Genomic DNA, 24,070 nt, shown 5'->3' with positions numbered 1-24,070 from the left:
CTTTCGGTCTCTACGAAACGGCTAATCACAGGCCTGCAATTTCTAGCCTTTTAAGCGCCTATATGCTCCTGGACCATATTTGGGCAATAAGGGTTCTGCAGAACTCGAGAACGCTGCAGATCTGATCCTCTCCAAAGCTCCGGCCTCGCCGGAGATACTGTGCTGCACAGGGCCAGCGTGTCGTTTTTGCACGGCTCCTAAGCAACCTGAGTAAATAGAACATTTCGCAACCTTAACCACAGCGGTTGCTACACTTTCATCTATAATTATCTTTTGCATCAGAGCTCTCAAGAGCAACCGGCCTACCAGATTTTGCAGGATATTTTGCATTCAGCTTCAGTTTGTCTGCCTTTGCTCTTGCATTGCCAGTCAGGATAATATTCCCCAGACAAGAGGAGAAACATAAATACCCTGCAGACTAGAGGAACGTGCAATACGCTGTAAGCCAAGAAATGTTAGCTCGCCAGCCTCGCTTCTGATTGCTGTTTATATTCTGCACACTTCAGAGCTTTGTTATTTGAACAAGGCCTTATAACTTGCCCCAAAAGGCAGCCAAATATAATCCTTGCTGTTTGGAAAACCTAACACACAAATTATATTTAGGAAAAGAGCTTATGACTCCAGCAGAACGAGCTAAGGCTCTTCCCCTCCCTTCAGTGTTTCTCAGAATTAATGTCAAAATTGTAGCTTGGCGATCCTGATACAATGTCTGTTCTAGGCACTAGATCACACTTCATTTCGAAGCCAAGAATAGAGCCCAGCATTCTTCATCATCGACATTCTCTTTCTGGTCGTGCAGCCTCCTAGCAAAACGTGGGCCTCATCCCGCTCTAGGTGTGAACCTTCAGCGAGGCTCAGGCTCCTTCCTCTGGTTCCAGAACTGGAGAGCTGTGCTCAGGGTGCGAAACCCGGAATGCTCACTGCACTGCGGGTCTGAAGACACAAGCATCCGTACTCTGCCCAAGTCTTCACTGCAGTGATCGTTGGATTTCTGACAAAAACTCTGGTTTTTATGCTTTTTCACCAAACTTCAAGCTCAGAATCAAAACTTCCTTAGAAAGGGGTTCCGCACCGCAAAGAAACGAACAAACCCTCGCTAGCTACTTGTACAGCAAGTCACACAACAAGACACGATTTAATACGTCCTGACTGCTTGATGTGTAAATCAAGTTATTTGAGTTAAAGAGTGGCAGCTTTTCAAGTTCAGAGGTGCATGTTAACGACACAGTTTTGGTTGTGAAATACATGCTCAATGCGTAGAAAAAAAAGTGAGACTGTTCACCAGCCTTGTAGTCCGAAGACTGAAAATTTGCATACAGGACGAAGATGCAATTACGCATGCTAATACTTGGGGTGCAAGCCCGATGAAAGCAGGGCTAACCGCCCCGGGGCTGGACATGGTGTTGGTTTGAAGCCGTGGCTTTAGGTGCAGGCCTGCAACAGTGCAGGTAATGAAAGCACGGTGAGAGGCTGTCCTCGTCGGGAGCAGCGGGGCGAATTCTTATTGTGCCCTTCGAGTGCCTGTTCGGCCACCTGTGAGAATGAGTTTTACATGTTGTGCGCTTACACAATTCGGATTGTTTCTAAATTGTCCGTATCCATTATTGTTAGCGTCAACACTATGCAAAATGACATACAAATTGGCACGATGACAACTCTGCTATCTGAGAGAGCTTGCGGCCGAGCTGCTGTTCCACAAGCCTCTTTGACACGGCACAACGGCAGGCAGGCTCGGCTGCCTAATCTCTCTGCAGGACAGGGAGAACTGAGGTCACTGGCCAGAATAGCGGCTCCGTCCCCGCGCTTGAGTTACTGTTAATTTAAGCAGGGCTGGCACTGTTGTACCTTGCTCCTTCTTTCTGTTTGTTCTGTGTGACTTTCGAAACGATCGGTGGGGAAACCAGGCTGATAGAAAACACCGTGTAAACAGCAAAGCTGTTTCTTATTCACAGGCATTAGGATTTAAAAGTAAATTTGCGTTTTTATAACCTGGTGAGGTCACTGTACTAGTTTAGTACGAAATGGTAAAAATCCTTAGGCATTTTACTGTAAAACTGTGAAAGAGGCAGTCCTTTTCTGAATGTATTTTTGCTGTATTGGAAACGAAATAATTGTAAGATCATTCAAGATGCGTGTTTTTAAGTACACATCGGACTGAATATGGACAGCGTGAATTTCAATAAACAATTGCCCTGGAAATGCTAAAACCATTGGCGGAAGGACACTCAATGATCAGCTTCTTCCTGTTTAGGAAAGCTGAAACATCAGTGAGAGGACAGTAACGTGGTAATATTTTTCATTACTTACATCCTGGTGTGGATTTTAACAACAGCAAAGGATGTGAAACCTAAAATTACTGCATTTTCGTATGCGCACAAGTAGGCAAACACTGATTTTTGTATCTGTTTGAACAGGCAAGAGGTCATACCTGTATTCAGCACCTGCATGTCGGCACGAGTAGCCACAGGAGCGACCGACAGTTTGTTCACAGTAGAACAGCGCTGCCCTTGTAAAACAACCAGGGGCTCAGACCCGCGGGTTGTTTTCCCTACTTCAGTAGCTCTCCCCATTCTTGTACCTGCCTGCGTCCTGGCCGGGAGAGGTGAGCTGGCAGCCCGAGCCCGTGCTCGCTGCCAAGCCCGGATAGTTCAGCTGTATTTTAGTGCGTTTCAGAGGGCTGGAGGAGAAAAGAAGGAAGCTGTTCCAAGACTGGTACTCTAGCAATCAGCTGGAGAAGACAGGGTCTGCAGCCCCGGCCCTCCTGCGCTACCTGGGGAAATGAACACGTTCCGGGGATGGCTGGAAGACTCGGGAATTTGCTTGGATAGTCGTCGTCGTGTCCCCGGAAGCCACAAGCGGCCACAAAAAATGCTTTATAATCTCATTACCCTCCAATAGACAAAATAGAGAAATGAAACTTCTGAGGTTGTACTATTTTTTTTTCTTTATTAATGGCCAACAAAGTGTTAACTACCATACTAGGTACCATATAAACTCTTGGAGCCCTTGCCTTCAAGCCCTTATGGTGAAAAAACAGGCACAAACTAGAAATTTTGCCCATTTAGTCATGGGTGACATTTTTGGTGGTGTTTCTGTGGCAACAACCCGAACCCTATCGTGTAAACAGGGCAGTATAAAACTTGTTTATTTTTTTCACATGCCTTGCTGGCAAAATCCACATTTTCCCTCGTCGTCATCTCCATCCGCCGGGCATGTTTGGCACCATGGCGGTTCCAGCAGGCACCTCCACAGCAGAGCTGTCCGTAGGTTCTGAAGCAGACACGTACGCGTGAAATTTTAACCATGTGTATTAATATTTGCAGGGTCAAGGCCTAAATGCGAGTAGCGAAGAAGGCAAGACGCAGTGGTAAATCTGATGGCAGGAATTCACTTTGGAATTAAGAGAAGAATTGGATCCGTTCCTGTTGGGTTCCTGGATGATGCTGGCACTTGGAAAGCAGTTTATTCACGTACGAAGACAAATCTGGGCAAGGCAACAATGAAACCTACTTAGCCCCGCAAGCCAGCGTGACTAAGAGGTATCCTTCTCCCGGTACTGTTTCCTTCTGCCTTTTGGGTCATCCCTTTTTCCTTCTTCTCCTCTTTTTCCCCTCTCGCTCCCTCCCTTCTCCTCCACGCTGATCCCCACCTCGCAGGACGCGGTGGACCGTGTCACCCCAGCGTTAACCCCCCCCAGCCCGTCTCCGCTGTCTCCCCGCTCCTCCCGGACGTTATTCCCGGGGACCCCGGGGCCGTCCCCACCGCTGCTGGGTGGGGAGCAGGGGCCTTCCCCCTCCCGCCGCTTCTGCCTCCCGTTACTCGAAGGCAGCGGCCACAGAAGGGCTCCCGCTGTCCCCACGTCCCCCCGGCCCCGGGGTCCTGCCCTCCTCCCGGCCTGGGCCTGTGGCCCCCGAGGCCAGGAGCCACCACCCGGGGGCTGCCCGCCCGTCACTACGAGCCACCCCGGGGCCGCAGCTCGCCCACCCGGGCGGCCCGCGGCCCGTCCCCGTGCCGCAGAGCGCTGTCCCGGGCGGTGACCCGGCCCCTTGCCTCAACCCGGTCCCCGCCGTGGGGCCGCCCCACCGGCCCCGGCCCCGGGCGCCGCCCCGCCCACCCCGCCCCGCCCCGCCCTCGCCCCCGGCCCAGATGCCGCCCCCGGCGCGCGGCCCCGCCCGCCCCGCCCGCGCCCCCGCCCCCGCGCGCCCCGCCCCCGCGCGGCCCCGCCCTCCCGCCCCCCCGCGCGGCGCTGGGCAGCAGCGGGGCCGCCGCCATTTTGGAGGCAGCCGGAGCGCCCGCAGCTCGCCGCCTCGCCGCCCGCTGTCAGCGCAGCCCCGGCCGCCGCGCCCCGCCTCGGACGCGGCCCATGCCCGCCGGGCTGCCGGCCCTCGCAGCCAGGCAGCGCGCCAGCGGCCTCGCCGCGGGGCGGAGGGCAGGCCCGGACCCCCAGCAGGTGAGACCCGCGGGCGGGCCCGCCGCCCGCGCCGCCGCCGAGCTGTCACCGCCGCCCGCCCTCCCGCCGCCACCTGCCGCCGCGCCGGGGCCGGGGCCGGCCGGGCCGCGGGCTGCGCCCCGCCGCGGGCCTCTTCCGCCTTCCTGCGCCGGGGCCGGGGCGCTGGGCCCGGCGGGCCGCGGAGGCGGTGCGCGGCCTGCCGCCCCGCCAGCCCCTCCGGCCCGCCGCCTCCTTCCCCCGCCGCCGCCTCCGCTTCGGCCTCCTCGGCCGCAGCGACACCCCCTTCTCACCCCCCGGAGCGCCGGCAGGAGCCGCTCCCCGGTCCCGTAGCGCTGCCCGGGCTGCAGGGCCGCGTCCAGCTGCCCCTGCCTTGGTTTTTCCCAGTTTTTGGGTTTTTTTCAGCAGCCCGTAGCCCCCGGCGTGGCCGCGCTGCCCCGCCCGCAGCTCTGATGGCAGAGGTCCGTTTTGAGCCCTTGCTCTCGGCCGTGCTGGAGTCCCCCCCCCGTCGTTCCATGCGATATCTGGGTTAAACCCGACTTTCTGCGCGTGTAAGAGAGATCAGAGTTTGCTTTCTCTTTTTTTTTTGGGGGGGGGGGTCGACCTGGTGGGGTTGGGTGATGGGAATGCGGGGATCCAGGTTTTTGTGACTCACGCCTGGCCAGTGGGTAATTGCTGAAGCTGTCGGGAGAGGTGGCGTTGGCAAGGTCAGTGGCGAGGGTCAGCCTCCTGGGGACCCGCTGGCTTCGGGTGTGCAGGGCCCGGAGCCCGAGCGAGGGACCCCGCCGGCTTCGCGTGTGCAGCGTGTGAAAATAAATGTCACCGTACTGGTATTATTAACGTACAGCAACTGGGGTAGGAGTTGTAGTCACAAATGGAATCACTACAACACGTAATCTTACAGAAAGGTGACTTCTTGACGAGTCTAACCAGGGCTCCCTTCCTAATTTGAAGGCCTTGTTTTGCACTGGTTAAAAAAAAAAAAAAAAAAAAACAAAAAAAAACAAAAAAAACCCCAACAAAACAAAACTAGGAAGTGAAAAAGAGAAACTGAGAGAACTTGGAGGGACCTGAGGTATTTTTCATATCTTGATCTCCCACTTAAAAATTAATATTTTAAAAACTGAAGCTTGTTTTCATAATGTACTTTATTTTCTCTCTTGAAAAACAAAGGAGAAAGTTGTGATTCCAGTCCTGTCCAGAGCTACATGTTTGAAGCCAAGCATGTAATCACTTCCTAGCAGATTTTTGTTATAAAGCACTGTTTTAAGAATGATGGGAGAATAAACATTTATGATTTCTCTCATTACTCTGACACTTAAAAGCAAACAGTCTGCCAAAATACTTCAGTGGTAAAAAAATCTGGTGGATGGTAGTATAGCAATTTCCATAGCAACCAATGGTGATATCATGGTAAGCAAAGTTACATTTTGGAAGGTGCAGTAGGAACACCTAATGATCTGTACTGGTTTGAGTGATACTGATAAATATTTGCCCAGGAGAAGATGACTGAGGCTTGGGTAAGAACAAAATGGTTTGAAATTGAAGGCTTGCTTTGTTTTTCGTGTATTCGATATGCGGACGTTTCTGGTGACTTTTGTACTTTCTTTGTATTATGTTGCAAATCCAGGGACCTAGGACAACGTCCTGGCTAGAAATCGTGGCGAATTTGTGGGGCTGCAGCAGGTTTCTGGGAAGAGCTCGGTCTGTAGCAGAGCGGTGTCAGACAGGTGGTGCAGAAGACAGCACTGAGGTTTTGGGAGGTTCCTGCAAACCTCAGACTGTGAGAGAACGACTGATGTCGAGCATTTGTTCTGGGGATGGCACTGAAGCATCCTCCTTCTGAACCTGGTATTCAGTGAAGTTGTGTTATGTTGTAGGAGGGACAGGTTGATTTTCCTGTCCCAGTTCAGAAATTGGAGACCGTCAAAAATGAATAACAAAGAGAAAACTATCTTTAAGAACTTCCGTTTGGGGTTTTTTTCCTAGTAAGCAAGCATCCTCAGTCTGTGGGCTTAAATTAATTTGAGAAAACGCCAGGCCGCTGTCACGAGCAGCATAGCCTGTTTTGCAGTGCTTCCCTGCGGGGGAAGGCGAAAGCCCTCGCAGCCCCCTTCCGCAGAGGGGTGCCGGTGGAGCTGTTGCGGGCTGGCAGGGCTTCTGAGCGGGGCTCCCCCCACCCCTGACTCGCAGTTTGCTGGTTGGACTGGGAGTCAGCTGGAGTGAATTAAATTCTCACTGTCCCCAGATAGCTCAGGATCGCACTAGAAGGAGGAATCATTTAGTTACGCTTCCCCTCCTCTTTGGTAGGGAGATATCCCAGGCGTAGCTGATCATGTTTTTCCATGCTCTGTGGAAGGAACTCTTCATTCGTGTTCTCCCCTGAGTTTACTGGCTATCAGCTAAGGTGTCAAAAGGAAACCAAAACTGTTTTCTTCCCTGAGATGCAGTAGGGCATTAGTGGAACGGAAGAATTTCAGCAAAGAAAGGCATTACGTTTGAGAGCTCGGGGCGGGGGGAACAGGATGAGCTTTCTTACTCTGTGTTTCTGATAATAAGGTGTGTAGAAGTGTAAGTGTAAAAGCTGTAGATGATAGGTTAGGGAAGATGACTTCACATACATAATCGAGTAGTATGTTTTCTTAACACGGTGGCTTGGAGTCTGAAGGGCAATACCTAGAACAGTGTAATAAGCTCAGCCATAAAAATGGGCAAACTGGAATGCCAAGAAATAGAAGAGTATCTTGTTATAGTAAATGTTTCTGAAACAATAGTAGAATGACAAGAATAACTGGGAAACTTGGGTGTAAATGACACAGGAAAAACGGATGAGGTCAGTGAGTTGAGAGCAAAGCAGGAGCTGAGTGGTTGACAGAACTTTTGAGAACTTTATAGGGAGGGATACTTGTGGGAGGTCTTGTTGTTTTGCTAGATGTAAAATTATTGAAAAACTAATGGAGGAGAGCAGAGTTAATAGACTGTATTAATGAATGATGTCAGCTCTCCGTCTCGGCAGTCAAATATGGAGCCACAGTTCAGAGCAGCAGTCTTTTACTCTTAGCCCTATTTATAGGGTAACACAGTTCTGTTCTTAATTATGTTTTATGGGCTGGGGAATCGGTTTGACTGTTTGTTACCTCCTTTTCACGGAAAATCTACAGATGTCAGTGGGTTTATATAAGGATCAGGGAAAGAATGTGGCCTCTGTGTGACCAATAGTAGCAACAAAGGAACTTAAGTGTCGTCTTTGATTCAATATTATTAGAAGCAAAAGTATGTTGTCTTTTCTGTCCGCTGCTATGTTTCGAGGGCGCTTGTTACTTTAATTGCGCTTTTCTCTTTCCCTCTCTGTGTCTATATTCCTCCCACCATCCTGCCCTCCCCCTGCAATGGACTTCTCTGCTCCTTGTTTTGGTCTGCTAAAACAGTCAGCACTGCAATAACCAATATTGGCATTATTATTACATGCCTTGGCTATTTTTACCTGCATGTTATCTCTGGTATGGGGGGAAACGGGGGCAAATAAATATTAGTTATCTCAGGAAATGAAGCTTTCATAGCCAAGGTTAAAAATCTCAGACTAAAAGAGCTCGGATTTTTGTGGAATTTGAATGCCACACACATTGTGTACATGGTGTTCAGATCAGGTCTGCAAATGGGAAGTTTGACATGACTGGCTGAATCAACAGTGACGTTCTATCTTTTTGCTTATTAATGCCATTTAGTCCTAGATAAAGCTGAGACAGTGCAAGTATTTACCATAATAAATGGCTGCGTCGCAGTGCCTAAAGCCTAACTAAAATTGTCATCTTTGGCAGGGGTCGCTTCAAACTAAACACCACGTGGCACTGAGCTTTGGAAAGGGGGTTGTCAGCAAAATTAGGATGAGCTAGCTTAGGAGAACCTAATGGCAAAAGAAGGAAACTAAAATCATTAGCCTGAGTGTGGAAGCTCTGCAGCTGTTGAGTTGTGACTGCTGACTGCGACTGATTTTCCCTCTCGATGTCCCTGTCTTTGTGTCTACCTGTTTTCTCATTCTGTGTGCGGATTGTAAGCTCTCCGTGGCGGTGGCCATGCCTTAGGCGTGCGTGGTGCTGGGGACAGGGGCAGCCTGTCCCTCAAGTGGTGCCTCTGGATGTCACTGCCAATACCGAATTTCTTACACTTGTGTCAATGTCGCGTGCTTAAGGACACAATCTTATCTGGACAGAAGGGGGAACCGGAAGGCATGAGAAAATAACGTTATGGTTAAATGGCAGAGTTCAAGAAGTTATTTGCACCAAACAGGCAGAGCTCGGAACTGTTTCCTTACCTGGGCAAAATAAGAAACTTTCCCCAGCTTTTATTTTGCTGGGTGGCATGGTAGGCAATCTACATGGTTTGCAAAGAAAACTTTCCAAACAGATTGATTGCTTGAATTCAAGGTTCGTGTTCAGTTGGCAAATGTCTCTGCTGTTCTTTCCAGTATGCCTATGCTAGCTGTCTTGTCTCTTTTTTTTTTATTTTATTTCAGTTCTGCAGTTTGCCGCTCTTCAGAGCATCGCGGCCTGCAGTGACACTGATAACTGTTAAGTCACTTTGATTCTGATTTTTGTTGGGCAGAATTAGGAGCAATAGCAGCAAAGCAGAGACTGGCACTGCTTACTGGCAGAAAGACAAAAAAATGCAGGCTACAGTAGTGGAGATGGTCTTTCTTGCTGCAACCTACAGGAAGCAAGAAGGAAATAGAACACAAGATACTTCAGTTTCAGTTTTGTCTTTGATTTTTCTATGGTAGACTTAATTGTGTTAGCTGAGAAAATGCAAGATGGGTATGCCTTGACATTTTGTGATAAGCAAATTAGATTCTCTTCTGCATAGCAATCTCTTCCATTCTTTTTATTCCTTGTAGTCTTGCAAAACCTACGGATTGTTTCAGCTTCTTACTTTCACATGCAGCGAGGTGGGATGAGAAAGGTTGTGTTCCTTTAGCTCTTTACTTTTCATTTTCTTCCTTCAGAAGATCCTCTGGTATGCCATTTAGTACAATTCTTTTCTGTTAAGATGGATTTCTTCTTTTTTTAGAAGGATAATTGAGACTATAAGCTAACAGGTTGAAAACCGTATCCCGTCTCCCCGTGCCAGAGGACTAAGGGCGCAGTTCCACAGCGACATCAACGGGCCCGAGTCCAGGTTGCCATGTGTTGGCATGCATATTTGTGTAACCGTGTGGTATGCCACCTCGGAGAGCTGAGCAGGCTGAAGGCTAACCCTGCTGGGAGGGAGTAGCTTTCAGCTGGATCAGCTCCCTCAACCAGCTGGCTGTGTGGTTGCATAAACAGCGCTGATACAAGGGAGGATGCAGGAACGTGTGACCCAGGAAGGAGAAGAGCAAAAAGAGCAGGTCTCTCGCCGTCTGGATTTCAGCAGGGTGTGGTTCGACGTCACTAATCTGAGTTTGCAGCGCAACATCTTCCTGGTTTGTCCCTGTGCGTTAGTGCTGGTCCCATACTCGCAGGGAGCCAGTCTGTCAGAGACTGCCCCCCCTTCCCCTGTTCATTTTCTGCTGGTTTATTTTATTCAACAGGCATGGCAGGAACAGATGAGCACTGCTGCTGGGCCGTTTGCCGGACAGTTTAAATGTGAAGGGGTTGGGAATAGTGGGGCTGCAGCAGTGTTGACAAAAGCCATGACTCCATGTTAGATTAAATCGAACTAAGCCTAGTGAGTAGAATATCCAGGTCATCCTCAGAGTCCCAGGACCTGAGCTCCTGAGCCAGAGTACCCGATTAGTGGTCGACAGATGCTCAATCATCACTCTATTTAACAAATTGGAAAATACTAACTGATGGATTTCAAACTTAGTTCTACTGCATGTTATCCTTTTTTTTTTTTTTTTTTTTTTTAATATGGAAGATTGTTTTTCTTAGTGCTCGGTTGTTTTTTACTACTTCTGCATTCTCCCACTCCTTTACTATATTACTTTTTAACATTACATTGTCCATGGTATATCCTTTTGTCTTTTATCTTTTTTATTTTCTTCCGTGACTTTCTAAGCCTTTTTTTTCCCCCTTAACGTTGTGTTTCAGACTCTGCCTTCACTTTCAAGGGGCTGGAGACCTCTCACCGAAGTTCACGTATCTATGATGTAAATGCCTACATCTGAGGTAATCATTTAGGATTCCTTTTTTAGGCAATGGAGAGAAACAGATGCTTATTTTCTTTTGATGCGGAAGTCTAAAATAGAGATGAGTTTTGCTGTAGAAGTGCTCATTTCTCTCCTACTGCAAAGGGAGTCTGGGTGACTAATTCAGATTAGTCATCCATAGTATAAATATCTACACGTTGGGTGAGACGGATCCTATTGCAGAAGACTCAACTTGCTAGGCAAAGATTCTGGTGGGGACCTCCCCATCTCGGTGAGGTTGCCTTCTCGCCCTTGATGGGTTGTAAGATGAGACATTGGATGTGTTTTGCAACGTGCCATATCCTTTGCTCTGCTTGATCAATCTTCTTCCTCTTTCATAGCTGACCGATAAGTTTGAGGTTGAAAGCAGTGTCTATAAATTATTCAGGATCATATAGTTATCTATTTAAGACCAATGCAATAAAACAAACTTAAGTTTTTGTCAGACACATGACCAGCCCAGTTCGTTTTCCAGATTCTGTTTGAGAGGTACAGATGCTAGCCAGAGGAGTAGCTATACGTCGTGATAATCTGCCTAGTTTGGGTCATAAATAAGCAGTAAGCTCCATGGTGCAGAAGACAGGATTTCTCCATGTTTCTTCAGTGCTTAGCATGAAGAGGACCCTAAGCTGAAACGAAGTTTGTCACTGTTTTAGTAAATGTAAATATTGATATCCCCGCCCCGCCTTGTACTTTCTCTAAAGACTGTTTAATTGTGACCGGTCCTAGAGACTGCTACATGCGTCTGATTTTTGTGAAGACTCAAGGGTGAAGTAGCAGAGTAGTTTACAAAAATACGAAGGGGCTTGAGGATGCCAAATTTTGCAGAAAGGCGCGTAATGTTTTAGGGATGCAGTGCCAGGAATAAATGCATATTCGATTTCATTGATGTTACACTGTACCCACTGTTTCCTCTTACAAAATAGGCAGCTAATTTCATTACTTCTGTTCTCCTGTTACTTTTGTCATCTTTGTTCTTAGCTAACTGTAGTCCCTATAAAATAACTCTTACAAGTAATTAGTGTTAATATCTGTAGTGCTTTCAGTGTGGCAGTTTTCATCCAGTGTGTCCATGGCCTCCCCAGTCCTGTTTTTCCCCTCCATTTTAAGTAGCAGTGCTGCTAAAGAATGTTGTGTTTTGCAGAAAAAACCTCACCGCTTCGACTTCATTTTTCATGAGTGAAATTTTTTAGTCAATTGGAGTGAGCTTGTAAGTGCTGTTTTTTTAAAATACCTAGAAGAAAATGTTGGAAAGAAGTGGTGCAGTTCCCAAGAACAAAACTATTTAATTATTTTTAGTCTTAAAAGAGAACAGCCAAGTAAAATCATTTAGTGTTTACTTGGGGTTTGGATATATGCTTGAGTTTTTACAAGGAACGGTGAAGTGAAACTGGATCACCTAGTAGTCACAGTAGACATTTGCCGTGTGAGGCAAATGCTGTTGAATAATCACGGTTTGTTGTTAGAGCTGGTGGACTGTGCCCCGGTGATAAACATTACTTTGGGAAAAGCAGAAACTTTCCCAAATCACTAACAATGAAACAGCAGACCTTGCGATTGGAGAAATAGGAGGATCTCAAAGGCCCTTGATAAAAAGAAACAGTCTGCTGACCTACGTGTTTAAGTTTTAATACATGAAAAGCAATCCTTGCTGAAGGAAATCATTACAATTTATGTGTGTTGGCTGGTTTACACTCTGGCTGCCTCATGGGGAAGGGATGGGGGAAGACCAGGCAGTGTTGATGGAAGGTCTGTGAAAATTCATCTCAGTGTGTGAAGTAATAAGCCAAAATAACATTGAAAGTATAATTATCGGAATGGATGCTATGCCTGAAAATGGCAAAAATATTATGCGTGTTAGTGTTAGAGACAATTTTGAGGTATGTGATTAAAGAAAATAGCAGGGCAGAGAAGATAAAAACCATACTGGGTAATGTGCTATATTTAAAAAAAGCAAGGGGAAGTCCGATGAGACGTGTGGAATTCTAAATGTATTTCTCGTTCACAATTTTTGGCGTCTGTACAACTTGTGAAGCTCGATGTCAGGGCTATTGATTAGGCCACGAGTTAGTGGGGGTGTTTCACCTGTTAAATAAGAGGGGAAAACATTTGTTTGTGTAATGCTGAACACCACCTTAATATGCTGGGAAGTACACTGGTGGAATTGAGAGAAGACCCTCCTTCTGCGTTTTCTCTTACTCTTCAGCACATTATGCTGCTGTAGTCCCACACCATTTTTTCTGTGTCTAATTCCGAGGCAGCTGATGCTGCCTGCTTTCAGGGATGGAATGCCACAAGCTGTTTCTCTATAATGATGTTTCTTACTTGAAACCCAGGATGCTTCCCTTTCCCTTAGCGCTTCTTTGTTCTTACTTGGACTGTTACATGCAGCAGTGGAGGGGAATTTAGCTTAGGCTCCCGAGGTTACGTCTGTACCGCGCGGCTGAATGTGAGGCAGAGGGATCTGTGGACGAGCTGTAGGGCTGGTCCCGTTGCATCACCTCCAGCTTGGTGCGGGGCTGATGTGCCTCCTCTGTTTTCAAAACTTGAGCTGCTGTCTGTACAGCATTGTATTGCACGTGTAGATGTATCAGCTTGCTAAATTGGGAGGGGCATCTCTTAATATGGTGCTTTATCATGCTATTCAGACACAGACGCAACGAGAACATTATTTCAAATGTCACTATAGTATTTTCCAGCTGAGAAAAAAAACACACCTTGCCTCCGGAATTTGTAGAAAGCAAAAGGAACTCTCATCTTTAGAAGGGATTGATAGTCTTCTGTATTCTTCATAGTTTGAGAAATCAGGTTTTAAGTTACCTGGAAGAGATTTCACTCAAGCCGAGTTGCTTGAGGTCCACTGAGGTGCTGGGTGCTCTTAGGAAAGTGACGGTGGTGAGTGCTCTCGGCACTGGGGAGAATGCTTGTCTGCAGCAGTGGGGCAAACGTTTCTGTTGCTTATAGTGTGCTTTGCTTGAAACTGAATTTCTGACTTGGGAATTGTTATTCAAACAGGCTTTGAGTGTTATATGCAAATTAATATCTTAAGGATGACTCCTTGTAACTGACTATTTAGCTGCAACAGCAAGCAAGCATGAATACAAGGTTTTGTGATAGTCAGAGATGATCACCAAGATGATACTCTGTTCTGCCAGCTATCATAACTTTCGTTCTCTGAAGTATTTATAGAGACCAAGAGTACTTACTGATGATCTTTTGTGCAAGGGTGATGTTAGTTTATTTTCCCAAAGTTCATACAATCCCTAGAATTCTTCATTAAACTTGGAAAAATAAATGTCAACCTTTTCAGTCATTTGAAATCTTCACCTTTTCTGTTACAAATTCTGTGCTTTTTATTAGTGTTTTTGGTTATGATTAAGGCTATTTAGTTACAGTGTGAACGACTTCTTAGCATTTGTGCTTCAAGCCATAGTTTGACATGGCATTTAAGCCGGCACTACCGCTGGAGAGCTGTCCCTTCTTGCTGCTCATACCCGCTCTTTACCACTTCTCTACCCTCCCTCCTTGCTGGCACAAGCATTTGTGCAGCTGCGCTCTGAACCTCTTTGGGGGACTGATCCAGCTGACTTTTTTTTTTCTGCTAATACTGCATGGAAAAGGAAAACAGTTTTGTGGGTTTTTTTATTTTCAGCAGTGCAGGTTTAAATACATGGCTAACTATGGCCTAACATCATCAATGCATAATTCTGGTTTATGATTTCAAGAGCAGCCTGAGCTTTAATGTTTATTTGTCCAGGTAAAGCCCGTTGAACTCCAAAGGGTGGGTCTGAGATTTCCAAATGATTGTTTTCCTTTCAAGATGTTTTATGACGAAGGAAGCTTAGCCCATAAATATCGTTTAAGTGGTGCCATGAAGGGAAAACAGGCTGGTGGTCCATTGTCATGTATAAGGTTTTTCTTCTGAAGTGTCTCAATATCTATTTTAACTGTAGAACTACATCAACTTTGTGTGGACTGTGTCTATATGGTGTCCTGAAAGATTAAGGAAATTGAGATGCATATTTTGTTGATTATTGATAATTTGATAATTGAGATGCCTGATGTAAGGTGCTGGTTTGGTGCGGTTTTGGCAAAGCAATGTTGTGCCTTGTTTCCACGTAGCTTGGTTGGTAGAACGGCTCAATGGCAGAATATTCTGGTAAAAACTGCAGCATGCAAAAAATGTAGATAGAGGCACAAATGCAGTTTGGAAGCTTTGAACTTGTATAAAGGACCATTGAAGGAATGCAAGCAGTTGTTTTTCTTGCTCATTTGAGGACATCACAGTACTGATAAAATAGGTGTATCTAAAACATACAGCTCTTGATCTTCTTGTAAAGTGCAACAGGAAATCTTAGTTTGCAAATGCTGCTGCTTCGCTATTGAATAGTCTGACCGGTATGATGTTTCTTTTGTAGTCCTGTCTTACTCTGTGTGTGCAGCAAAAAATAAAACATCCAGGGTCCAGAGATCAATGTGGTAATGACTGTGACAGACTGGGTTTTCTGAAAAACGCTGCTTGTGTGCCCCAGTAAGTACCAGCATCTCACTTCTGAGATAATAGTCTAATTAATAATAATTATTTCTGAAGGGTTTAACTGTGGTGATCCAGGAAAAATTTAATTTGTGCTTAAACAACATGTAGTAAACAGTCTGTGGCATCAAAGCCCTTGTTTATTAACGTACACAGTGCAAGTGCAGGAGGAGTGGAGTGGGGAGACCTGCGAGAGGGGTGAATCGACACTTAAAAACCCCCATGATTTTCTTTTGCTTGTTTTAACAATGATTATGTGCTAGCTTTTTAATATTCAAACCAAGTTGCAAATCTTACACTTAAAGGTTAATCTTCAAAGTGAAGCACAGAAATCCCCCCCGGGGTTCCTGTAGATGCTGCCGATGCCTGCTTCCATGGGGCAGAGGGACTCTGGAGCTGCATAAACAGGGAGAGGAGTAGCTGAAAATGGTCGACTGTTAATCTTCTTGAATTATTAGTGATAGAGTGAGTACAGGTTAAAAATTTTGATATGACTATGCCCTCCTAGATAACGTGAAGCTGGTAGGCTGTGGAGTTTAATTCTTTGGGGTGTGTTTAGCTCCATATGCTTTTGTCTGACCTAGAAAAAAAAGACCTTTTTTGTGCAATTATGTTCACAGCGCGTTTGGTATATTTTTCTGGCTAGCTTTTTCCTGCATTTTTTGAAGCACTGCAGTTTCTTCAGTGTCTGGGTGTGTTGAATTTAATTAAAAATGTAACATTTAAATAAAGAAGCTGTGCAAATTTTGTCCTTAGCATGGGGTAGGGCATCAATTAGAAGGCTGTTTAACTAGATACTAGATGAGGATAAAGTTGATCATCAAGACAAAGTACTTCTTGATACCATCTCTTTATTAGGGAACTTCAGAAGCATAGAATAATTAGAAGTAGCTCTTAATTTTGTGTGCATATTTGTACTACAGACAGGCCTTCATCATTTTTTGCCTGAAGCAGTTTTTTATTAAAAGAAAAAAACCCCAGCACAACCCCTTGCTGTGCTGGTATACCAGCCTCTCTCCTGCAGTACTTGTGCTTTACTGTTTGTGTCCAAGGAATGTAAACGTAGATGGCTCTTTCATCTGTCAGTTAGATGTTAAGAAAAAATGAAGACATTCATATCGCTAGCTCAGAAGAGGAAAACAAAAGGAGGCTCTTGGCTAACTGGTGAAAGACTGTTTTGGTTATGAGTAAATTCTATCTGAGAATTATAAGTGTATCTAAGTGTTTCCAAATCAACAGCTTGGGCTAAGCAATCTCTTGAGAAGCTGAAACACATCTTTAGTTATATGGTAACATTTGAAGATTAACAGAATCCTCTGTTCAGTGTTTCCATCTTCTTCTTTGCACATTCGCTGTGGCCGTGGAGCGGCGTGAGTGCCTCCTGTAGTACAGGTGCCCTGGGAGGTTGTACACAGTTTCTGAGCAGACTGGGATTTGGGACAGAGATTTTCCTCTACTGTTTTCTGCTGCTGGGGTGGGAGAGAGTCACAAGGCAAACCCTGAACACTGTGGCAGGAGAATGCTGTGTCAGAATGCTGCAAAGAAGAGGTTAGGGGAAAAGGAGCTGCAGAGCCGGTACCAGGGCAAGAGGAGGCGTGTGAGCGAAGAGCCGGCTGGTGCTGCTGGGCTGCAGGGTGGGTTTCAGCACTGCTGCGTAAGGCACAGGTCTCTCCACGTTGGGAAGTGTAGCTGTGGCCAAGTATGCAGTGCTGGATTCGGTAGTACTGAAATACTAAAATTCAGGTACTGAATCTTTGCTGAAAATGGCATGAATAAAGTGTATTGTGACCGCTGCCTAATTGGTACCATGGGGTTGGGATACCAGGTTGATGTAATGTGAAAAACTTCCATTGGGAGATTTGACTCTTCTCATTCTTTAGGAAGTATTCGCCCGTGCCTGGCAGGATGATAATCTCTCCTTGCCTTTTCTGAAGCAGCCGAAGCTGGGAAGGTAGAAGCAGATGCCTGCACTGGCATTCAGGGGTGCGCTCACTAGAGGAAGCTGTTTCCACTGCACAAGATGTTGACAAACCATTCTGCCATTCACGCAAAGCTTTGCTGGCCTTCTGCTCTGAAAGTGGCCTACAGGCAAAATACTCTCCCCCTTCCCCCCCCGGCACATCCTTCACCTGTACAAAACAGAAGCTTCTGACTGTTTGACTGTTCACCTCTGAAGGTTATGAGACACTGAGGGGGTGGAAGGAAGATGGAGTAATGAAACAGTGATAAACTAAGTCCATTTTTTTTACTAAGACTGAGACATGGTATAAGATATTAGTTGTCGCAGGTTTTAAGTATTTAAGTTATCCCAATACTATGATAATAGCTAACTACAAAGCTAGCTGAGTACAATAGAGACAATTTATAATTTTGTATGCTCAGTTGTAGGAGGAATAAAGGCTATAATTCATTTCTGTGTTTTATGTTCTTGAGACTTTGATGTGTACAGGTGCAGTCAGAGCTTGGCAGAAATTGCTGAGATCGTAAGAGTTTGCCCAGTGGGGCGCGTGTGCTAACTGGGGTGTATGTGGACAGTTGCTGGAACCATCGTTGCCTCCGAGGACTCTAGTCTATCCTGCTTTGCCTTTTATTCAGAGTTTATAAAAAAGAATCGGGCAAATGGGTGAGGGAAGGGAACAAAGAGAATAGTGATGAATGAGAATATATTTGTGTAAAATTCTGATGTCAAAATAGTTGTTTTATTCATGTCCTGCAACTTCTAAAGGTGTCCTGAAACTGCAGTGATGCCTCTTGCAGAGTTTCGTAGAGAACCCTTCATAGCTAATGTCCCTTGGCTTTATTTTCACTAAACCTACAGCTAGCTGTTTCAAACGAGGATAGGCTCATTGCATGATCTTAATTTGGGAACAGAGAAGGCTGGTTGGGACTCAGGCTGCTGTAGTAAGGACAGCTGCTCATTTCATCTTAGTCCCTTAACTTACTGCAGCTATTGCTTGTAAAATTGTGTTCTTACACCTAAGGCCTACTTTGGTTTTCTATGTGAACTGTTATTTATTTCACAGGCTATAACCAAAACCTTGGTTTCTGTTTTTCTCGTGGCTTTGTGCTTAGTCTTTCACTGTAGTATTAAGCTACAGTTTCAGCGTGGCACCAAAATTGGAACAGATTTGCCTGAATGTTTGATCTTGGGAGATTAAGGCTCTGTATACCAGTAGAAGACAGATTTGTATCTTGCTATTTTACTCTTATGCTTTGGGCTTTATTGCTTGCCACAGACTGTACTTAAAATAATGCCTACCCATGGTAGCATTACTTGTGAAAGCATGTGGAGCATGTCAGATAACACTCCATAACATCTATTTTTGTTGTTGTTGGGTTGATGTGACACTCTTATGCTTGGGGAGGGACTGACATAAAGCCTGCCAAGGCTTGGCTTCCAAAGGGTGTCTGCAGGAGGTTTCTAAAGAGAAAAAGATTCTTCCAGGTAAGAGAGGCTCCTCTGTAATAAGGTTGAATTTTTGATTACAGTCAAAGATAGCGTGACTACCAAGGGCGGACATGATACCAATTTGAATTTGGAGCAGTGCGTATTAATGAAGTCTAAGTCCTTCCAAATTATAGACTAGGTGCGCTAGAAAGAAGTAGAAGGTTGGTGAAGAGGCGTTCTGTATTTCCTGCCTTTAACTTTCTATTTTTTATTTTGCCTTCTTGTGGCTCCATGGACAGCTACTTTCCAGGAGAAGCGTAGCTGGTAGGAAGGAGATATGTGACTGCCTGAAAGACAGTTCTCCATATAGTGGTGGGCTTCAGCAGCTCCAATGCTCGTTAGATATGGCAGTAAATCCCCAGTACTGCTTTAGTTTGTCTGGAGAACCACAGACCTCTCAGGTATAATTTCATAATAATCTGAAAAAAAAAATCTCTCTTCTTGAGCTATAGTATTTATTTACATAGCAAGCTTTTCCTTTTCTCTGTTGGGGTTTGTCACTATTCTTCATGCTTTGTGTGAATGTGAGAGGAATCAATACAGATCTTTGATTTAGTCTTGGCCATGTTATAAGATGAATAAGGAAATTTATCAGTGTTGTTTTGTCTTGGAAACAAGCACCGAGTGCATTCCTGAAGAGTCTGAAGGAGGATCCTAAAGAGATTGAGAGTGAGCTCTAGAAATGATTAAGTAGTTCATGATTCTCTTCCCCTGCCAGGCTGAAATGTAGATTCTGAGTGTTTTGAACCCAAAGAAGAGCAGACTGCTGTAAGTCACCTGTTACCTGCATTGGGGGTGTACTTCAACAGCAAGGCATGGTGCGGATCCAGGCTCTGCCAGAACAGGGCTTGTACTGTACTGTGCCATCTCCACCTGTAATAGGCTTCTGGCTGTACTAAGTGGTGGGAGAAGTTCAGTTGACAGTGGTGGGGTCATGGAGCTGGAAGATGCGGGCAGGATGGTGTTGGGGCTGGAGGTATTGGTCGTGATGGACTGCAGAGGCAGTTAGAGGCAACACGTAACAGCCAGTAACCTTGGACTGGGGACGGCAATTGCAGTTTTTGATTGAAGGGATGGCAGCCTGGGGTGTGGATGTGCAAAGAAGCAGCACAGTGTTGATGCTTCAGTACCAAAAGGCTGGAAGTCATGTAACACAGAATACTGTAATACAGGTAGTCTGTGTATTGCAAGCAGTTGTCTTTTGACAGGTCACCGCAGTTAAATCCTCAAGAAACCGAAGTTTCTTCTGCAACAGCAGAAGAAAAGAAATAGTTGAGTGCTGTTAGTGCACAGGGCCTTGGCAGCAAGAGGGAGCTTGAGGCATCAAAATACCTTTAGAAGATGCTAACATTCGTGCTGTATGCAGCGTAGGTTAAAACGTCGTCAAGATTTCCATCAGTCTAACCAGGCCAAAATGCCTTCAAACACAACAGCTGGTGATTGGTGGGAGCTGGAGAAAGAGTTATTTCAAAGGGATTGTTATGTGTCTGGAGTATACTTTTCAGTTGTTTTGAACAGGTTCACTAACAACTCTTTCCTTGTTTCTGCTCTTAAATGCATAATGCTGTTCTGGTCACCTCCAATGCAGACCTGCAGTTGTGAAGTACTTGCATCTTCAAAAGCTTGATTCTTCCCTTTTTGAATGATGCACACTTACCTGTCCCTTGACAAATAGCAGCATATCTTCTGAAGGGATGAAATAAAGCACATCTGGGATGCACTATATGACACAAAACTGGGAGGAGTGCTTAATAGACCTGTGCTGCTGTACAGAGGGACCTCAACAGGCTGGGGAAATGAGCCAGTAGCAGTCTCATGAAGTTCAGCCAAGGGAGATTCCAAGCCCTGCCCCTGGGGAGGGATAACCCCATGCACCAGTGCAGGCTGGGGCTGAGCAGCTGGAAAGCAGCTCTGCAGTGAGTGACCTCGGGATCTTGGTGGACACAAGGCTGGCCAGGAGCCAGCAATGTTCCCTTGCTGCAAAAGTGACCAGCAGCCTTCTGGGCTGCAACGTGCAGAGTGTTGCCAGCCAGTCAAGGGAGATGATCCTTCCCATCTGCCCAGCACTGGTGGGGTCACATCTGGAGTTCTGAGCCCAGTGCTGGGCTCCGCAGGACGAGACACACATGGACATAGTGAAGAGAGTCCAGCAAAGAGCCACCAAGTTGATTAATTGGAGCATTTGCCATGTGAGGAGAGCTAGGGCTGTTCATCCTGGGGGAGAGGTGGCTTGGGGGGATCTCATCAATGTGTATAAATCCCTCATGGGGGAGTAAAGAAGGTGGAGCCAGGCTCTCAGCTGTACCCAGTGAGGGACAAGAGGCAGTGGACACAAACTGAAATGTGGTAAACTGAACAGAAGAAAACGTGTTTACTCTGAGAGTGGTTGAACACAGGCAGAGGCTGCCCAAGGACGTGGTGGAGGTCTCCATCCTTGGAGACGTTCAAAACCTGCCTGGATGCAGTCCTGGGCAGCCAGCTCCAGCTGACCCCGCTTTGAAAAGCAGTGGGTTGGACTGGATGATCTCCAGAGATACCCTTCTGTCTCCTCCATTCTGTGACTGTTGCTGTTACAGGAAACTGCTGGCTCATATCCTCATTAAGGTAAAAGCTGCTAAACTGTAAACGGTGCTGTGCACAACTGTCCTTAATTTGCATGAAGCTGCCACGTCTTTACTTTGTCTTAAGGAGCCTCTCAAACCCTATCGTACAGGGCAGCAAGTACTTGAGGATCGTTGCGTGCCCCGAGGCTGCTGTCGGGCTGTAGTCCTCAACAGGAACAGGCCATTGACTTTATTTGCACTGTTATATTTTGGCATAGGAGTCCACAGTGCTTCTGGAGCACGTGTGTTGTGTCTCCTATGGCAGCGCGAGCCCTGGCACCCGCTGAGGACGGTCTGTGAACTGGTCGGTGTGGCTCTCAAGCCCAGGGTTACACAAGCGTCAGGCTAAAAGCATCCAGTTCTGTGGGACACACCACAGCCCATAAAACAACGCAGTTGCTCATTACTTATATCTGCTTGTTCAAAATGGTCTGAATCATTCTTGCGGTGTGTTGCCAGTGGGTACGTGCCAGTTCCAGAGATCACAGTCAGAGTGTGGTTGATGGTATTTTTGCTTTTTATTTCCTGGCTTTTGCAGAGTAACTTTAGCTGTACTGTCGTTTGCCAATTAACTTTGTATCAGTTTCAGTTTTGGACGACATTTAATGGAGCGGTTCTATGATAGTCCATGTGCTTGCTGATTTTCTTTTAAACTACCTCAGGTGGGAAATACTCTTCCCAGAAAAGGGGGAATCGAGTTTTCTATCTGAATGTGCCCTGACCTGACCATCAGAGGGAAAGGGAAGAAAACGAGAATGTTGAAAATGAGAATAAGCAGGATGGACCCCTCACCCAGAAGCACCTTCTAATCGGCATGCCGTTTGTCTGGGTTGGTGGTGGTCACTTGTGCATCTACAAGTAGCAATTGTGTTTGGCCTCTGCGTCAGCCCTGTCATGTGAGGTGGTGGAGGATGTTTTGCAGTGCTGGGCAAGGTCCGGGCTCGGCGCATTTCTCAGTCTTCCTAAGGCTACGCGCAGCGTGGCGGAAGCGTGCTCTGTGGCTGCCGCAGGCTGGCGTGGATGCTTTGAAATTTTTCTCTGAGATGTTACAAAAATTTCTAAATAGAACTTGCTTCCAGCAGGAGAATGTGGTTTAAAATACTGCTGGAAGCAAGTGGAAAACAGCCTTAAAGAAGGCTCTGAATGCTCAAGGAAGAACGTCACATTTCTGTAGAAACTGAGGGTGTTCTGGAGACCCTGGGGGAACGTAACGAACCTTTGCCTTCCACGCGCCAGCCATGGTACCGGCTCAGTTTCCCTTGCAAACAAAATGGAAACTCACCCACTGTCCCTGTCCCCCCTGCCCTCTCCCCCTTAACCTGAAACACCCGTTTGGGTAACATGGAGACTTTCTTCAGGAAGGGAGACTTTCTGGTCACAGGACAATTTTTCCTCTTCAGAGCTGTTAGGTGGTGTGTGGGTGATGTTGCTGCAGTGATCTTTTTCAATTGAGAAAGGCTTTTTAAAATAAATGATAATAAAAGAATGGGGTGAAGCAAAAATGAGACCAGGCATCTTTCTAGCTGGTAAATTTACTTACTGCTGATTCCTTCTGGCAAGTTAGGCTTATGTGGAAGACTGCCCAGGAGATCTGGAGCCTTTTTGTTGGTGCAAAACATGTTACTGTCGGAGCTCGCCAGACACATTTCTTCTGGCTGGTTAGCCAGTAACTCTCTTAATAGGTACCAAACAACTTAGCAGTGCTCCTTTTTTTTTTTTCTTTTTTTTTTTTTCTTTTTTTTTTTTTTTCCCTCCCAGCTTCCCATGGACCCGAGGCCTAGGAGTGTGCTACTTGTCAGCAGTGTGCTGCCAAAGCCGCCTTGGAGGATTTGGAACCAGACGCTTTTTCCATTTACTCTGCAAAGTTGTTTCTCTGGTAGTACAAAAAGAAATGTTCTCAGAGCTCTTGTTATGCAAGTTGAATTTCAGAGAAAACGGCACGCAAATAGTGATCAGTAGAATTGGGAAGCTCCTTTTTTAAAAAAATCATTAAGTTGATGTTAAGTGGTAGTGCACATCAGGAGCCTTGCTTGCAGTTCACTAATTTCAGAAAGAGCATTGCTCTTGCCACACGCACAGCTGACATGCCGTAAAAGTAAGACTTCTGGAAAGAGTGTGTTTCTCTTCTTTTTTTTTTTTTTTGGTGTGTTTTGTTTTTGTTTTGTGTTCCTGTTTGCAACATGATTTCTGTGCGTATTCTTTATGGGATTTTTGTAATTTCGGTACTATGCATGTATTGTACATGGGGTCATTGGTTCAGACAGCATCCTAAAATGCTTATATAGAAGTAAGACAGACATTCTTGCATCTTTCTGTTCAAGTCTTAGAAATAAAACCAAGCAAGAACAAGCATGATATTCCAGAGGTGTAAACAGCGTGGCATGTTTTTTTACTCTGAGGAGTTTTTGCCTTTCTCTTGAAGGAACGCCCTTCACAGCAGTTCATGGGGGTAGGTGCTGGAAGCACTGCCTGGAAAGGTGCTCAGCAGTTCCTGGTGTGTCCAGTGAGGTTTATTTCCTTCCGGCTGCAGGTTTGATCGCTAAATTAGCACGTGCTGTGCCCTGTAAATGCACTTCTGGGGAGGAGTGAAGAGTCTTGAAAACTGACAATGCATTCTGCGTTCCTGCGTGCAGCCGTGATGCAAGCGCACTGAATGGGCTTAAGATCTGGCTTAAGGAGGCAGAGGCCATGTGTTTTTGTAAGTCCAGCCATGAGCCTTTTAAGACTGGAGAAGTTAAGTTGAGCAGTCTTCAGAGTTGTTTGGTTGCTATCTACAAAATCAATGCTGAATTGCGATGTTCAGATTGCATTGTCTGTGGGGGAATATAGAAAAATGATGTGACTGTAGTTCGGTGTCCATGCACGTGATTAG

General features: G+C 46.0%; 1 protein-coding gene across 5 annotated transcripts in view; it reads left to right on the top strand.

Annotated features, from left to right (window-relative positions):
* The first annotated feature begins 4,250 nt into the window (after positions 1-4,250).
* Positions 4,251-24,070, top strand: part of PPP6R2 (protein phosphatase 6 regulatory subunit 2) — a 113,920-nt gene continuing 94,100 nt past the window's right edge. For 4 of the 5 annotated variants that reach the window (XR_012776457.1, XM_075507557.1, XM_075507232.1 and 1 more), the window contains exon 1: positions 4,251-4,450. The gene's annotated coding sequence lies outside the window, so the exon portion shown is untranslated. Of the gene's footprint in view, positions 4,451-10,515; positions 10,594-24,070 lie in introns of all 5 variants that reach the window. The other variant, XM_075507370.1, reaches the window with a different exon arrangement.

Source organism: Mycteria americana, chromosome 1, assembly GCF_035582795.1.
Source record: "Mycteria americana isolate JAX WOST 10 ecotype Jacksonville Zoo and Gardens chromosome 1, USCA_MyAme_1.0, whole genome shotgun sequence".
NCBI classification, from domain to species: Eukaryota; Metazoa; Chordata; class Aves; order Ciconiiformes; family Ciconiidae; genus Mycteria; species Mycteria americana.
Note: the sequence above shows the minus strand (reverse complement) of the source record. Positions and strands in the feature narration are given on the sequence as shown.